Raw genomic sequence first — 15,421 nt, forward strand, 5'->3', positions numbered from 1 at the left:
GTCTGCTCAGAAATAGCTCCTGGCAGGCACGGGGACCATATGGGACATCAGGATTTGAATCAACCACCTTAGGTCCTGGATCGGTTGCTTGCAAGGCAAACACCACTGTGCTATGTCTCCGGGCCCATGAACCTGATTTTCTTTTTTTTGGTTTTTGGGCCACACCCTGTGACGCTCAGGGGTTACTCCTGGCTATGCGCTCAGAAGTTGCTCCTGGCTTCTTGGGGGACCATATGGGACGCCGGGGGATCGAACCGCGGTCCGTCCTAGGCTAGCGCAGGCAAAGCAGGCACCTTACCTCCAGCGCCACCGCCCGGCCCCTTGATTTTCTAAATTATCTTTCTATAACATGATTTGAATGTGTCCAGTAAGAATTCTCCTCCCTCTGATTCATAATGCCCCAACACCCCAAAGGTAAACAATGGAATGTTTTTAGGTTGTTCAATTAGGTGCTAAACTAATTCACATAAACAATACATTTCTCAGATGCATCTACAATGGAAGGTTATCAAACCATTAAAAAATAAAATCTGGGGCCAGAAGGTAGAATGGAGGTAGGGCATTTGCCTTGCATGCAGAAGGACAACGATTTGAATCCCAGCATCCCATATGGTCCCCCGAGCCTGCCAGGAGCGATTTCTGAGCATGGAGCCAGGAGTGGGCCCTGAGCGCTGCCGGGTGTGAGCCAAAAAACAAACAAACAAAAAAAGACTGTTCCTTTTCCTTCTACAAATTCCAACTTTATGTCCTTCTAACCCAACTTTGTTCAGCTAGTAGCTGTTTATGTATTTAATTTGAGGAATAGTGTAAAGGTGCATTCCAGGTATACACTTTCAATTAGTGTGTGTACATGTAGACAAGCACAACTTCTAACAGAACAGTAGAATAGCCAGCATTCTACACAAGATTGTTTTCAAAGATTGCAGTTTCCTACATTTCTCAATGTACAATTCGCTTTAGAAACTTCAGCTAGCCAAACACTAAACCCCACACCTTTTACCATAAATCATGTATACTACCTAATTTTGTTTAAATCATTTGGGGGTGCAACAGTGAGTCAGGGTTTACTCCTGGCTCTGTGCTCAAGGATTACTCTTGCTGGGACCCAGGAGACCATATATGATACCAGGAATCAAGACAAAAACAGCAACATGCAAAGCTTACTGGCTGCGCTGCACTATCTGTCTAGCTCCATAAACAACACACACTTTAGGAGAGTTGCACACTCTTAAATAACACCCATTCAATACAAGTATGCTATGCTAGTGTACATGAATACACACATTAACCTATGATTATACATTATTCCCAGGCAGCAGTCTGGTTTGGGTGTTTTGCCTTCTTCATACCGGTATTATTTGCATCTCTCCATTACTATTCCCGTCATTGAAAAGGATCTTGATTTCTGTCCTAAACTTCCAAATGGACCCTTAACTTCACTATCAAATAAAATAAATACATCAATTACCTTCATGCCTTAATATCATCAAATAAAAACTGAATAGTCCAGGAGATAGGCTACTTGCCTTGCAGGTGTCCAACCCAGTTTTGATCCCGGCATCCCATATGATGCCCCACACTCTAGCAAAAGAAGCCCCTAGTGCAGAGCTAGGAGGAAATCCTGAGCTCAACCAGATGACCCCAAAACTAAAAATAATTCAAGACCACAAATAGGACCCACTCTTTTTTCTGTCCTAGCTTCAAACCAAATGAAAATCCAAAATTCTCTAATCTTAACATTTTTACCCTCACAGAACTCAGCAACAAAACGTTTGCCTTGCATGCGACATCTGGCTTTGATGGCCAGCACAGAAAAAAATGTACTCACACATTAGAGTCCAGGAGAACATCCACTTTATCTAGAAATTCACCCCCAAGTTCTGTCTTGCCATTCTCATTCCTGGCTCCCAGATGAAACTATCTCTGTACTTAGAAATATTCTGGTATATTCCTAAGAACAGAAACCTTTATTGCCACTTATTTGAACGTTAAGAGATGTGATCTGTTCTGTATCCAATGCAAAGACTTAGAGCATGCGTGTGTGCGTGTGTTGGAGTGGCTATGGGCTGGGCCCACATTCAGCCATGAGAAGGGCTTACTCCTGGTTTGGTGCTCAGGAATCACTCCTGGCAGTGCTCAAGCAAAAATCAAGGCCAATCACAAGTACCTTACCCAAGTATTTTCTCTCTTTAGCCCCTAAAATCTGAACCATCGTTAGAAAAGTTATTTTTCCCTACAGCTATATCATACTAACTTCCATTAATCTTCTAACATTCAAGCTTTTTTTTTTTTTTTTTGGTTTTTGGGTCACACCCGGCAGCGCTCAGGGGTCACTCCTGGCTCCATGCTTAGAAATCACCCCTGGCAGGCATGGGGGACCATATGAGATTGGAACTACCATCTTTCTGCCTGCAAGGCAAACGCCTAGCCTCCATGCCATCTCTCCGGCCCCTCAAGCTATTTTTTTTAACTCAAAATCTATTACTTTCTCAGCTCTTAATGGGAGTCCATAAAATCCCCTATGAATTGAAGATATGAAGTTAAAAATGGTAACTAGGGGGTGGAGAAAAAAATATAATAAAAATACTAAAGGGACCTAACAGTCCTACATCATGAGAATTTTCCCAGTTTCTAGTGAATGATCTTATTCACACTACCATGTTAAAAAAAACAAAAGGCGGGGCCGGAGAGATAGCATGGAGGTAAGACGTTTGCCTTGCATGCAGAAGGTTGGTGGTTCATATCCCGGCTTCCCATAAGGTTCCCTGAGCCTGCCAGGAGAGATTTCTGAGCATAGAGCCAGGAGTAACCACCGATGTGGGTGTGAACCAAAAACCAAAACAAACAAAGAGCTTAACTAAGTAAGATGCAGAGTTGGGTTGCTTTCTAGTTCACATATGAACAATTGTAAAGAAGCATACATTTTGCGTGCCTAGATTCGTTATGGTGCCCAAGAGCACAGTAGATAGTAGATGGGCCTGGAAAGCCAAGGTGCAGGCCCTGGCTTCTTTTAACTGTGCAACTGTAGACAGGGACTCCCCCAGACTACTTAAGCTTCCATTATACCCATTATACAACAAGAGTGTTTTTAAAAATTATAAGGCTTAATGAGGATGCTTAGTAGGGTGTTTGGTTTGCACATGGCTGACCCAGAAAGAACTTCGGTTTGATCCCCCGGCAACCCATTTAGTTCCCTGAGCCAGGAGCGATTTCTGAGCGCATAGCCAGAAGTAACCCCTGAATGTCACCAGGTGTGGCCCCAAAACAAAACAACAACAAAACATGTTTAAAAGATACCCAAAATGGGCCTGGAGAGATAGCACAGCGGCGTTTGCTTGCAAGCAGCCAATCCAGGACCAAAGGTGGTTGGTTCGAATTCCGGTGTCCCATATGGTCCCCCGTGCCTGCCAGGAACTATTTCTGAGCAGAGAGCCAGGAGTAACCCCTGAGCAATGCCAGGTGTGACCCAAAAACAAACAAACAAACAAAAGATACCCAAAATATTGTGATCATTTGGGGCCAGAGCAATAGCTCAGAGGTAGGGCATTTGCCTTGCATGCAGCCAACCCAGGACAGACCTAGATTTGATCCCCAGCATCCCATATGGTCCCCCAGCCTTCCGGGAGCCATTTCTGAGAGCAGAGCCAGGAGTAACCCCAGAGCTCCGCTAGGTGTGACCCCCCCCCCCCAAAAATTGTAATCACTAATGTGGGGCGTGATCAAAGTCATACTGCATTAAAAACTAAGAAAATTCATTTCCTAATATTGAAAGTTCTTATTTAAGAGTTGACTCAGTTACACTTTTTCTGTGATGTATATTGCTTGAGGCAACAACTCTAAACACACTTACATGGGTGCCTTTCATTTTGTTTTATTTATGCCATTCTTGGCAGTACCCCTGGTTTAGTCCGGGCTCTGCTCACTCCTGGAGGTGCCCAGGGCCAAATATGCAGTGCTGTGGGTCAAACTCGAATCAGCTGTGTGAAGGCAAGTGTCCTCCCCAATCTACAATCTCTCCAGCTAGTCTAGAAAAACTCATTTTTAAGTTAATTTCATTTGAATACATTTCATTTAATTTCATTTTTTAATGAAATTAAATCTATCTTCCTTGATCACATGACTTTTCTTAAAATGTAAATTTCAGGGGCCAGAGTGATAGCACAGTGGTAGGACGTTTGTCTTGCATGCAGCCGATCCAGGACGGACGGTGGTTCAAATCCTGGCATCACGTAGTCCCCCGAGCCTGCCAGGAGCAAATTTCTTTTTTTTTTTTTTTTTTTTTTTTGGTTTTTGGACAACACCCGGCGGTGCTCAGGGGTTACTCCTGTCTGCTCAGAAATAGCTCCTGGCAGGCACGGGGGACCACATGGGGGACCGGGATTCGAACCAACCACCTTTGGTCCTGGATCGGCTGCTTGCAAGGCAAACGCAGCTGTGCTATCTCTCTGGGCCCCAGGAGCAAATTTCTGAGTGCAGAGCCAGGAGTAATCCCTGAGCGCTGCTGGGTATGATTCCACAACCAAATATATATATATATAAAATGTAAATTTCTGGGCGAGAGAAAGAGTAAAGCAGGGGGAGGCACACAACTTGCATGTGGCTGAGCTGGATTCACTCATCAGCACCCCCTTTGGCCCTTGGGTAGAGCCAGGAATAAGTCCTGAGCAATGTTGGGTATGGCGCAAAATAAAATCCAAATAAAGGAAATTTTCAGCTACATCACAGCCTATAAATCATAGAAAATCCTAAAGACAGCTTAAGTATTATGTCCACCCTTGCTTCTTTCGGCAGAGGTAAACGGAGCAGGGGTGTTAGAAGGATTGTTGGGTTCAGGGAACCTTATGGGGTACCAGGGATTGAACCACATTCACAGCAAACACCCTTCCTACTGTATTACAACTCAGCCCCTCCCTTTGCTTTTTTTTTATTTTTTTGGTTTTTGGGCCGCACCCGGCGGTGCTCAGGGGTTACTCCTGGCTGTCTGCTCAGAAATAGCTCCTGGCAGGCACGGGGGACCATACGGGACGCCGGGATTCGAACCAACCACCTTAGGTCCTGGATCGGCTGCTTGCAAGGCAAACACCACTGTGCTATCTCTCCAGCCCCTCCCTTTGCTCCTTATCCAATTTTCTTGACATCTACTGTAATAGAAACTGAATGTCCAATCCTGACTCTAGTGAGCAAGCTGTCTAGTAACGAACTGGAGCACACTCCAGCTTCTAGAAAACTCTGGAAATGAGGCTTAGGAAAGCCACTTTCACTTTTTATCTTGAAAAATCTATCTTTAGGGTCCCTTAAATCAAACAGCATGACTAAGTGGTTTTGTTCCGTGTATGCGTTTCATAGCCTTTGCCTCTCTCAGAATGTTTACGAGTTTTTCTCTAGCAACTGTCTTTAATCAATAGGAAGAAGCACTGGTTCTCTTTCAGGATCCACCATAATTTACTTGGATACTTTTGGCCTAGTGTTGCTAGGCAGCAACTAATAAGAGTAATTACTAATAGACTGCTAGGCAGCAGTCTAATATATAATTTAACTGTAGGGGCTGGAGCCAGAGCGCAGCGAATAGGGCATTTGCCTTTCATACAGTCGACACGGGTTCCATCCCCGGCATCCCATATGGTCTCCCGAGTCTGGCAGAAGCAATTCCTGGGGGCAAAACCAGAAATAACCCAAGTGTTGTGACCTCCAAACCAAAAACAAACAAAAAAACCTAACTATAAATGCCTATCTCACCTTTCCCACACTGATTCAATGGAACCATTTAGACAGGAGAAACTGATGACTGTACAAATTAGTTCAAAGTGTTTAGGTATAACCAGTGCATGAAGGAGTTTAGGATTCAATTACTAGCACCTCAAAGTCCTCTTAAAATCTACTGAGGCTTTCTCAGAGCACTGAACCAAAGCCACTGCTCCCCAGCACTACAAGATGAAACCAAAAACCCAAACAAAAACTAAAAATGTTATGTTTTAGGATAATTTTACTTTTTGGGGGTTGTTGGGCAGTGGCACTCAGGGATTACTCCTAGAAGGCCACATGCAAGGCAAACATCGTACCTGCTGTGCTATCACTCCAGCCCAGACAATTTTACACTTAAACAGGTATTATCCCACACTGATCGTATTTAGAACTTACTGCTGACTCTGCACTCAGGAATCACTCCTGGTGGACCATACAAATGCCAAGGATCAAACTGTATTGACTACATGCTCATTTTTTTAATTAAGCTTTCTAAAACCAATTTTATTTTTAAAATATCTTTGAAGTGGGGCGGGAGTGATAGCATAGTGGTAGGGCATTTGCCTTGCAAGCAGTCGGCCCAGGACAGGTTCAATTCCCGGCATCCCATATGGTCCCCCTAATCGCGGTCAGGTGTGGCCCAAAAAAGAAAACAAAACATATCCTTGAAGTGAATTAACAATTCTATTACCAATAAGTTACTATTCTACTTCTGCAGAGTTCAATATCCTTCTGTATTGTTAACAGATAAAAGATAATTTCTATTTGTCTTGGGGGTTGGCGCACCCTCAAGACTTACTTCTGGTAGGGTTTTGGGGATCATTTGTGGTGTTTCCCAGGTCAGTGAAAACAAGGCCAAAACTCCCTACCTATGGAACTACAGCATGAACAGCAACTAAAGACCAATTCTGAATGATTTCATTTACAGTCAGTATCCATCCTGGTCAACTTCAGAGTGGTGACTACCAAAGCAGTGAGCTGGTAAGGGGAGAGGCAACGAGGACTACAATTACAAGTGTTTACTGATATAGAGGTCTCAGGGCTGCACCCAGCAGTTTGAAGGAGAAACAGAAATCTGACACATTGCTCAGAGGTCCTCCCAGTGGTATTCAGGAGGTTATGTGGGGCTAGGGATGGAACCAGGCTTTTGAGTTCCCTCTCCAGTCTGAGTTGAGGCTTTCATTTTGCACAATCAAGAGTTTTGAAAATAAGCTACACAATAATGTGAAAGTGCTTACACTATTAAGCCATACACTTAAAAAGTTAACATGGTATGTTACATATTTTGTAAATTTTTTGAATATAAAAGAAAAAATTTGATTGCTCCAAGAATTTGCCTTTTTATTTTTATTTATTTTTGGTTTCTGGGCCACATCTGGTGACGCTCAGGGGTTACTCCTGACTCTGCACTCAGAAATCGCTCCTGGCTTCAGAGACCATATGGGACGCCAGGGATCAGAACCAAGGTCTGCCCTGGGTAAGCCATGTGCAAGGCAAATGCCGTACCACTATCACTCTGGCCCCAGAATTTGTCCTTTTAACCACTTCAACCACATCAATAATGTGTAAGTATTTACTTCAAATACCTTGTCATGTGCTTGCTTTGGCAGCACATAAACTAAAAACAATATAGAAATTAGCATGGCCCCTGTGCAAGGATGACATGCACATTTGTGAAGTGCTCCATATTTTTTAAATGGGATAAGAAGATTCTTTATTATGCTGAAACTAACCAAACATAACAATTGATTAATTTCATCGCGCACTGGTGAAGGGTTGTGTAACTTCTATGACCAAAACCCAAATTAATAGTTCTGTATTCTGTATATGTATACATAACACATATGTATATATACATATATATTCTGTATATACTTCTGTATATGAATACTTCTGTAACAACGGTGTTTAAGTAAAGAAATAAAAAAACATCACAGGGCCGGAGCGGTGGCGCTAGAGGTAAGGTGTCTGCCTTGCAAGCGCTAGCCAAGGAAGGATCGCGGATCGATCACCCAGCGTCCCGAATGGTCCCCCCACGCCAGGGGCAATTTCTGAGTGCTTAGCCAGGAGAAACCCCTGAGCATCAAACGGGTGTGGCCTTAAAAACCAAAAAAAAGAAAAACCCACATCATTTTTCTGAAATTTCAGTTTACAGGAGCATTATAACCTTATGTTCTTCTAGAATTTATGACAAAATTACCAGAGATAAAGCCTTACCTAAACGAAGACTCAAAGGATAAGAATTATTTCTCAACAAGAAATTAAAGGGGCAGAAACAGAAATAAATGGGAGACTGGGAGAGATCTCAAAGGTTTGGCTGATTGATCTGACACCACATGGTTGCCAGAGCGCAGCCAAGAAAGGCATCCCTTCCCCAGCTCTGTATCAGGAATAGCCTTTGAACCTGGGTGTGGCAGCAATAAGGCGACCAAAACACAAAAATAAACACAAGATAGTAAGTTGGTAGGGCGTTTGTCTTACAGGTAGCCAACCCAAGACCTGAGTGCAGTGCTAGGAGTAAGGCCTGATTGTACCACCAGGTATGGCCCACCTCCACCCCCCCAAAAAAAGAACCCTCAAATAACTATTTTGCAGGGCACTGGAAAGATAGTACAGCCAAGGACACTTGACTTGCACATGGCCAGCCTAGGTCCAATCCCTGGTACCTCAGAGGTTACCACTGAGCCCACCAACAGTGATCCCTGAGTTCAAGCAGCACCTGGTATGGCCAAAAAAAATTTTTTTTAAACTTTTGTTTTAGGGGGCTGGAGAGATAGCATGGAGGTAGGGATTTGCCTTGCATGCACAAGGACGGTGGTTCGAATCCCGCCATCCCATATGGTCCCCCGAGCCTGCCAAGAGTGATTTCTGAGCATAGAGCCAGGAGTAACCCCCTTGAGCACTGCCGGGTGTGACCCAAAAACCAAACGAAACAAAATACTACTTTTGCTTTATTAATCTAAAATTCTTGAAGGGAAGGCTTCCTGAAAAACCTGGGTAAAGGTTAGGATTAACTCTCTTCCTGCAAAGACCAATTACTCATTGAGTCGTCCTCAGCTCCCCGCAAGATCTCAGGTAGAGGGAACTGATTCTTGGGCCTTGCACATGTAAACCTCAAGAGCTGCTTGAAGATGCTGGCGGGTGACAAAGGAGTACTCTTGTGGGTTTTTGTTGTTTTAGAGCCAAACCTGGCACTGATCAGGGGTTACTCCTGGCTCTGCACCCAGGAATTACTCTTGGTGGTGCTTGGGGATCATATAGGGTCCCAGGGATCAATCATTTGTTGGCTGCATGCAATGCAAATGTTATGCCCATTGTTCTATCTCTTGGAGACACTTCCTTACTCAAGTCATCTGCAACATCTGTTTTTGGAACTGTTGCAAAAGTTTCTGCTCAGTGTGTCTGTGGTTTCACATCTGACCTCAACCTATTTTTTCCATCTCCCCTTACTTTTAAGAACACTTACAACAGTAGCAACAAATAGTGGTTGTTATTATTTGCTTTCTTTGCTTCAGGCAGGGTGCTAATTACTTTATATGCATAAATTCTGTTGTGTGTTTTTTTTGTGTGTTTTTTTTTTTTGGTTTTGGTGGTCATACCCCGGGTTACTCCTGGCTCTGTGCTCAGAAAACCCCCCCTGGGGGGGGCGGAGAGATAACACAGCGGTAAGGTGTTTGCCTTACATGCGGAAGGTCCTGCTGGGGGTGATGTCTGAGCGTAGAGCCAAAAAAGAAATCCTCCCTGGCAGGCCGGGGGATTATATGGGATACTTGGAACAAAAACACTATCTCCTGGGTTGGCTGTGTGCAAGGCAAATGCCCTACCACTGTGCTATCTATCCAGCCCCTTTATATGCATAAATTCTATAATCACAATGATTACAATGGTTACTACTATAGAACTAGTCAATGAAGGCAGAGAGGAAAATTACAGACCAAACTCTTCTTTGCTTATATAAAAAGAACCAGTAGTTTCAAGACTAATTTCATTTGTAGTTCCTGTTTCTCCACAAAGTAGCACTGTGACTCATACATTTCAATGGCATGTGGCTGCAGTACTGTCTTCAGTTAAAGCACTACTCTACTGAAGAGTGGCAGGGCAAACTGATGGAATCATTTGGAACCTAAAAGAGGCCTTGTGCTCGAAATGCTAAGCTACAGTTTTATAATCTGAAATCCTTGAATGTAATTGTCTTTACTTTTTTTTGGAAGGGGAGTCTGGGGGTGGCACACACTGGTCGTGCTCAGAGATCCCTTCTGGAAGTAGAGGGGATAGAACTAATGTTGGCCACATGACAGCAATGTGTCTTGTCCAAATACTCTAGACCTCAGTTCATTTATTTTCCTTCTTAAAAGCACATTTCGGGCCCGGAGAGATAGCACAGCGGCTTTTGCCTTGCAAGCAGCTGATCCAGGACCTAAGGTGGTTGGTTCGAATCCCGGTGTCCCATAGGGTCCCCCGTGCCTGCCAGGAGCTATTTCTGAGCAGACAGCCAGGAGTAACCCCTGAGCACCGCCGGGTGTGGCCCAAAAACCAAAAAAAAAAAAAAAAAAAAAAGAATGACAACCTTGACTGAGCCTATAGTCAGTTTCATGACAGTATGTTTCAAGGGCAGAGACTTAGGCCAAGGAAATTTTCTTTCTAATTTCCCCAATGTTTATTGTGCCTATGCAAAGAGAAAAAAAAAAACTGGCTTGCCACATCTGCCACCCCCCATTTTTTTCTTTTCCTTTCTTTCAATCTTATTTATACTTATTGCTTCTAGAAAGGGGCCTCACCATTTTTTATTTTACAGAACCATAGAACATGAATCATCTGGTTCTACTCCCATTTATGTCTTCAACAAACTGAGAAAAGAAAAAAAAAAAAACAAAACAGGTGGATGGGACCCAAGGGCAAACAGTCCCAGGAGCATAGAATAAAATAAAAAATGGTCAGCTCTAAATACCCAAACCATTATCAACAGTAGAATCAAGAAACACAAAATATAACAAGCTATACACAAAATGGACCTGTTACACTAGCAGTCTAGGGGCTAAGGGTGGAAGTACGAGATGCATGCTGGAAATTATTGGAGGGCAACAGCCCTAATTCATTATCACTACGTTACTGAAATACAACTATGAAAAATTTGTAAAATGTTAAAAAAAAAAAAAAAGGCCGGAGAGAGCATGGAGGTAAGGCGTTTACCTTTCATGCAGAAGGTCATCCGTTCGAATCCCGGCGTCCCATATGGTCCCCCGTGCCTGCCAGGGGCGATTTCTGAGCACGGAGCTAGGAAAAACCCCTGAGCACTGCCGGGTGTGACCCAAAAACCACAACAACAAAAAAAATCCAAAAAAACCCTTGTGGTATATCAGTAGGTTGTTTGCCTTGCACTCGGCTAACTGGGAAGGACCCAGGCTCAATTCCCAGCATCCTATATAGTCCCCTGAGCCTACCAGGAATGATTTCTGGGCCCAGAGCCAGGAGTAACCCCAGAACACCACTGGGTGTGCCCCCTCAAAAAAAAAAAAAAACCTGTGGTACATCTACACAGTGGAATACTACACAGCTGTCAGGAAAAATGAAATCAGGAAATCTCCTTTTATATGCATGTTGATCGAAATGAGTCAGATAAGGGAAGGGGCCAACCTGAGTTAGACCCCCAGTATTCCATATTATCCTTCAAGCCTGCTAGAAGTAATTCCAAGTATAGTCCAAAAGTCAAAAGGAGGAGAGGGAGACAGGGAGGGAGGGAGACAGGGAAGGAGGGAGGGAGGGAGGGGAGAGATAGGGGAGAGAGGAGATAGGGGAGATAGGAGATAGGAAAGTGAGAGGAGATAGAGGAGAGGGAGAGAGAGGTGGGGGTGTTGCACATAATGTAACTGAAACTCAATCATGAACAACTCTGTGTTATCTCTCTGTGATTCAAAATACCTTAAAGGAAAAAAGAAATCCATGGCAAGGACAGAGGGATAATGTAAAGGGCTGGAGCAATCTTGCATGAAGAGGCCCTGTTCAGCATCATGGTAGCCAAGTGTCCCCAAGTACCAAAGGGTGTAGAGCTAGTGCCCTGCCCACCTCAGTGCCACAGATACATGTGATGGTACTCAGTACTGATAGTGCACAATACAGAAGTATCAGCATGAACTAGCAGGGCTTCTATCACCAGAAGGGGTCCCAGGGACTGTGAGCACTGCAGGGAGCACATTATACATATCCACCACAAAACCCAATGGTGAGTCTAAGTCATGGGCCTTCCACACCACCAATTCCAGGATTTCCTGCAAAGCTAGGTGTAGCCCTGGAGGCTGCAGGCACCACAAATGACAGCAGAAATGGTCCACAGAGCCCCCTATTTCCCAACAGAGGCCCTGAGCACTGGAAGTTCCTGCCCATTTCTCCCCCCAAAAATAAAAGAGGGACCAGAAGCGATTTCTGAGCATAGAGGCAGGAGTAAACCCTGAGCGCTAACAGGTGTGACCCCCCCCCCAAAAAGTAAATGTGCACTTTTGAAGACATATTTACAAGTTTTATAAAATTTGCTAGTTTTGTATGCCTAATAAGGCAAGTTCTTTAAGTAATTTTTATCTTTATTCCCTTATCTATAAAATTAGGAAATATTTCCTATTATAGAATTAAGTGGGTTGATACATGTGAAGTGCATAGTATAAGAGATACATAGAAAACATTAATATCACTACTGTCAGTCTTACCACTCACAATTTCAACTAAGAAATCTGCTTTAAAGGTACAGGGGAGGGGCCGGGTAGGTGGCGCTGGAGGTAAGGTGTCTGCCTTGCAAGCGCTAGCCAAGGAAGGACCGCGGTTCGATCCCCCGGCGTCCCATATGGTTCCCCCAAGCCAGGGGCGATTTCTGAGCACATAGCCAGGAGTAACCCCTGAGCATCAAACGGGTGTGGCCCCAAAACCAAAAAAAAAAAAAAAAAAAAAAAAGGTACAGGGGAAGGAGAGACAAGAGACAGTACTCTAAACTGTTTTCTACATCTGTACTTCCTACTATAAATTATTTCCTAACAAGAAAGAAGTGATATCAAGGTAAATGAGAAGTAGTAGTTAGCAGAATAACAAAGTTTCAATCTTCAATTTTTAAAAACATGAGACGATACAGGCTTTGGAGTTTGATATTTATTTTTAGCTGGAAAAACATGCTAATGCTGAAGACATCATTAGAGGTAACGCCATGTCCAACACCTGCAACAAAAGCTCAGTAGAAGTTAAAAAAAACCATCTCGAAAGACTAAAGACAAAAATCTGTGTAACATTACTTACCCTTAGTTCTGCTTACAATAAAACAAAATGTTTAGAGTTATGACAAAAGGACAAAACCTGACAACTATCAAATTTCTCTTTTTAAAAAAACTCCTTATTTTTCCTACAAGGGGGAGACAAAACCTCTCAAAGTGCCAAGCACTGAGCTAAGTGTTTAGCCCACACAGGGGACTCAATTGAAAAGGAGGAATCTATACTAAGTGCTGCAGATCTGGGGGGAGCAGCGTTTGTTGATACTTAATCAAATAGTTGCTCTCACAGGCAAAAAAAAAAAAAAAAAGCAATTATCTTTGGTAAACTTAAACACTGCTGAAATAAATAAGCCCTGAATGATGAAATCAACTTAATAGGAACAGTAAAGTAAGATAGCTACATATTTATTGTCTCTAATAAAATTCTCCAAAGAAGTTAAAAATTCTCCAATACATCACTAAAGTAAGACACTGCTATAATGTAAGCCATTTAAACAAAAACTAGTCAAATGGAAAATTACTTTCTTTTGGGGGGAGTTGGGGGGGGAACTACAACCAGTGGCACTCAAGAGGTTAATCCTGCCTCTTCGTTCAGAAATTACTCCTGGTAGACTCAGGAAACCATTTGGATGTTGGGGACTGAACCCTGGTCAGCAAGTATGCAAGGCAAATGCCCTACCCACTGTGCTATGGCTCCAGCCCAGGAGTCAGTCTTGGTGAATCTTAGACCTGCAGTGCAGGCCCAATGGTTTGGGGTTTAGCAGGTAACGCAGTGCTTAGAACTACCATAGCACCACTACACCATGTTGGGGGATGTGTGGGGTGTCAGGCAGTGCTGAAGATCAAACTCAAGGCCTCAGGGGCCAGAGCAATAGCACAGCAGTAGGGCGTTTGCCTTGCAAGTGGCTAACCACAGACAGACCCTGGTTCGATTGCTGGCATCCCACATGGTCCTCCAAGCCTGCCAGGGGCAATTTCTTTTTTTTTGTTTTGTTTTCTGGGCCACACCCATTTGATGCTCAGGGGTTACTCTTGGCTAAGCGCCCAGAAATTGCCCCTGGCTTGGGGGGACCATATGGGACTCTGGGGGATCGAACCGCAATCCTTCTTGGCTAGCACTTGCAAGGCAGACACCTTACCTCTAGTGCCACCTCACTGGTCCCACCAGGGGCAGTTTCTAAGTGAACAGCCAGGAGTAACCCCTAAGCACCGACAGGTATGACCCCCCCCCCAAAAAAAGGGGGGGGGAGGGAGCATGGAGGTAAGCCGTTTGCCTTGCAAGGAAAAGGATGGTGGTTCGAATCCCGGCATCCCATATGGTCTCCTGTGCCTGCCAGGAGCAATTTCTGAGCATAGAGCCAGGAGTAACCCCTGAGCACTGCCGGGTGTGACCCAAAAACCAAAACAAAACAAAAAAAAAAAACCAAACACCAAAAACCAAACAAACCGGAAAGCAGAACTCAAAGCATCACACATATTGGGGCGATGCTCTCCAACTTGTGAATCATCCCAGCCTTTAGGGCTCTCGAAACCAAATCTGATTCATCTACCCCTGGTAATGGGGAGGGAGAGAGAGAGAGAGAGAAAGAAAATGAGAAGTGGGGAGAAAAAAGAGAAAGAGAGAGAGAAGGGGGGAGAGAAAGAGAGAGAAAAGAGAAAGAGAGAAAGGAGAGAGAGAGAGAGATCCTGCTAAACAACCAGATTCTCAATTGACTGTTTATCAATTACTTTCTACATAAGGACTGGACCAAGAATATGGTAAGTAGTGAATCAGGGGGGCCTGAGAGGTGGCGCTAGAGGTAAGGTGTCTGCCTTGCAAGCGCTAGCCAAGGAAGGACCACGGTTTGATCCCCCGGTGTCCCAGATGGTCCCCCCAAGCTAGGGGCAATTTCTGAGCGTTTAGCCAGGAATAACTCTTGAGCATCAAACGGTGTGGCCCCGCCCAAAAAAACAACGACAAAAAAAAAAAAAAAAAAGTAGTGAATCAGGGATGGAACAAAGAAATAATTTGAGGCTCACCTTCTGCAGCAAAACTGTTGGGCAAAAAAACCTGGGAACTAACTAGTCCATTCACAATAAACACTAAGGCCAAAAATCTTTTATTTCTTAAATGGATACCTCAGAAATTACATATACTGAAAACAAGAATTAGATCATTCTAAGCATAATTTATTGTAATCACAAGAAACCATATCACTGCTGCTTTTCTAATAGTTTTGGTTTTGCACAGTGAAAAATGACAAATTATTATTACTGGAATCTAAAATGAGTAATTTTAAAATTAAATATACTCTACTAAAACTAATTTTCAAAATTTACTTAAACATATTGTCATAATTCAAGGTGAAAAAGCCTATTAATGCAAAAAGAAACTTACCTGAGTTACAGCCTAAAAATAGTCTAGGTCAAAAATAAATAAAACTGCAATATAT

The 15,421-nt window shown here is 43.5% G+C and overlaps 1 protein-coding gene and 1 pseudogene across 2 annotated transcripts in view; one reads left to right on the forward strand and one right to left on the reverse strand.

Annotated features, from left to right (window-relative positions):
* Window positions 1-15,421, reverse strand: part of RPRD1A (regulation of nuclear pre-mRNA domain containing 1A) — a 1,137,547-nt gene that overhangs the window by 3,640 nt on the left and 1,118,486 nt on the right. The window lies entirely within an intron of this gene.
* LOC126004848 (uncharacterized) lies at window positions 7,337-7,435 on the forward strand (annotated as a pseudogene).

The sequence above is a fragment of the Suncus etruscus genome, chromosome 3 (genome assembly GCF_024139225.1).
Source record: "Suncus etruscus isolate mSunEtr1 chromosome 3, mSunEtr1.pri.cur, whole genome shotgun sequence".
NCBI lineage: Eukaryota > Metazoa > Chordata > Mammalia > Eulipotyphla > Soricidae > Suncus > Suncus etruscus.